Source organism: Tupaia chinensis, unplaced genomic scaffold (genome assembly GCF_000334495.1).
Source record: "Tupaia chinensis unplaced genomic scaffold, TupChi_1.0 Scaffold141247_1, whole genome shotgun sequence".
In the NCBI taxonomy this organism is placed as follows: domain Eukaryota; kingdom Metazoa; phylum Chordata; class Mammalia; order Scandentia; family Tupaiidae; genus Tupaia; species Tupaia belangeri.
Genome location: NW_006201110.1, coordinates 656,826 through 659,895, shown reverse-complemented (window position 1 = coordinate 659,895; position 3,070 = coordinate 656,826).

Genomic DNA, 3,070 nt, shown 5'->3' with positions numbered 1-3,070 from the left:
AGAAATTCAGGACAGAAGTTTCAGTAATTCAAGATGAAAAAGTTGTAGAGACGTTTTGTACAACAATGTCTATGATAATGATTAGCTAATGATAATAAGTGAGATGTCCACTAAAAATGATTGGTAGAAGGGACCAGCAGGTGGTGTGGTGGTTGAGGCGCGCTGGACTTCCACATGGTTGACCGCGGTTCGAGTCCCAGACCTGGCAGTTTGCTCTTTCACTTTCTCGCTCTCTCTCTCCCTCTCTCTGGTAAATGCAAGTGTTCTATAGGAAATTAAAAACAGTAATAATAATTAAATAAAATTAAATAATAATTCTTTTTTTTTTTTTGGAGAGATTTTCGTTATAGGGCGCGTGCACTCGCCAGACAGAGAGAGAGAGACATAGAGACAGAAAGCGAGAAATCACCCCCCAGGGGGGATGGTCACGCCGCAATCCCTTCTCCTCCATTCTCCTCCCGGGATCTTGGGCACGCACGCACACGCGCCCGGCGTGAGTTTTAAGCCACCGGGTCTGGGATGTGAACCGCGGTCGACTACGTGGGAGTCCAGCGACATAGCCATTACGCTAACTGCTGGTTCCCAATAATAATTCTTTTTTCAAAATGATTAGTAGCGTAGGGTCAACAAGTAATATGGCGGTTAAGACGGCTGGGTACTACACGACTGGCTGCATGGTTTGAGTCTTGGACTCAGCAGCTTGAGAAGCACACCAGGCCCATGTGCGCGCATGCCCAAAATTCTGAACAGAATGAAGAAGGGACTGAGGCAGAGCCATCCCCTGGGGGTGATTTTTCACTCCGGGGTGACCCCACTGCCAAAAAACAAAAAAAAAAAAAAAAAAAAAAAAAAGACAAAGAGAGAGAGAAAGAGAGCAGCTGGCAAGAATTGGGTCTTCCAGGGAGTCTGTGTCCTCAGCCCCCACCCCCACACGCTGAACAGCTGCCCAGCCCCCTAGCTAGCACCCCTCCGCAGGCATGGCCCGGCCCCCAGGAGGATCTGTGTTCCACGGGTCCCTCACACCCTCACTCCCACAGCCCCTCCAGAGTCCCGCTCCCCTAACCCTGCACCGAGGGCAGGGATCTTGACCACCTGGCCCTGCTCCCGCCAAGCCCTCTGATGGCAGCTGCCCCTGGGGTGACAGATTCCGGAGGCCCGGGGCGGGCTCCTCTTATGCGTGTGCTGCCATTGCTTCACTGGCTCTGCATGGTGAACCCAGCCCGTCTTCACCAGCACTGAGGTGGGTTTCCACAGGACAGCAGGTACGTGGGGTGGGTGACTCCCCTCAGGGCTTGGGGAGCCCGGCCTCCAGGACCTGGCCCTGTGTATCGAGAGGCCGGGTCTAGATTGCTACCAGGTCCCCTCCTATGTCCCGCAGCCTCACTCCCAGCTGTGCCCGCTCCACCGGCTGACTCCCAAGTCCTCGGTGCCAGCTCTGGCCAGGCACCTGGCGCTCTAGGCTGCCATGGCTGAATGACTGTCTCCCCCAAACGCGATGAAGCCCCACCTCACCCCAGGAGGACATTTGTATGTGTGGGCGTCATTAAGGTGAAATACTAGAATTAGCACCCCTGGAAGACACAGGCAATCACCCCGTCCAGCCTCCTGCACGAGGAGGCCTCGTGAGTGCAGGGGGTGAGGAGGAGAGCCGGGGACAGCAACCCAGAGTGCAGCCTGCCTGGCTGGCAGCTTGGTCCCGAGCTTCCGGCCTCCGGAGCCATGGAGGAACGTGTTGTTTAAGCTGCTTGGTCTTGCTGTTCGTTCGGCAGTCAACTGACTAATGCGGGCACACAGGCCTGACCCTGCTGTGGAGGGGGCAACAGGTGCAGCCTGAGCACAGGCCCACTCCCTGCTCCAGCCAGGCCATAATGGAAGCTTGGCCTGGGCAGGCAGCCCCCATGCAGGAACTGAGAGAGTAGAGGCTGAGCGATATGGAGGAGGCAGGGGGTTTGAGAGCTCCGGGCAGGCGCAGTGTGTGAACTTGGGCGGGGACGAGATGGCCCTGGGTGCTGTCCAGGCCCCAGCCCTCCATAGCCTGAAGGGAAGGCTGGTCCCGTTCCCTGGCTCCCAGTTTCTCTTGGCTTCTCCCAAGACCAGCTGCCTGGCTCTGTCCCGGCCACCTCAACCAGAGTGACTGTTTCCCAAGGTCCAGCCTGCCCCGCCTCTGGTCAAGCAAGGGCGTGTGCCAGTTTTTAGCTTTTTTTTTTTTTTTTTTTTTTGGAGAGATTTTTGCTACAGGGCGCGTGTGCTTGCCAGACAGACAGAGAGAGACATAGAGACAGAAAGCGAGAAATCACCCCCCAGGGGGGATGGTCACGCCGCAATCCCTTCTCCTCCATTCTCCTCTTGGGATCTTGGGCACGCACACACACATGCACCTGGCATGAGTTTTAAGCCACCGGGTCCGGGACGTGAACCACGGTCGACTACGTGGGAGTCCAGCAACATAGCCATTACGCTAACTGCTGGTTCCTGGCGTTTGCCAGTTTTGAACCAGTTGCCCCCTAATTTGAGCTCTTCCAGACCAGGGTTGTGGGAGGGCCTGGTCAGGCTGGCGTCTCTCAGTGCCCAACTGCCCGGGCTGAGCGGGCACTTCTGCACAGAACAATGGCTCTCAGACGTCCCAACAGCAAGACGGCGAGGAGCCAGGATCAGACTCAGCGCTGGACCCCACACACATAGTGCCAGGCGAGGCCCGGCCCACACTCTCAGCACCTAGGCCAGCAGGTTCCCTTGAGAAATCTAGCTGCGTCCCTTCCTGCCGCCTCTGAAGCGCGACTCAAAGCATCTTTGTTTGAGGCTGGCCAGGTGGAGCCTAGCTGCCCTCCCGTTAATTCCCCTGGGCGGGCCCTGCCCCTCCTTGCCCTCTAAGTCCCCAGGCCCTGCCCCAACGGGTCAGCACAGTGGACACCGGCCTGAGGGTGAGCAGGGGCAGCGGCTGCTGGGCAGCGGGACCGAGAGGGTGGGAGGCCAAGCCCACAACTCCCTGGGTGGGGAGTCGGGGCAAGCGTGGCTAGGGGAGACCAGCAGGCCGAGGGCAGCTGGTGGGGGCAGGGACGGGGTGCTCCTC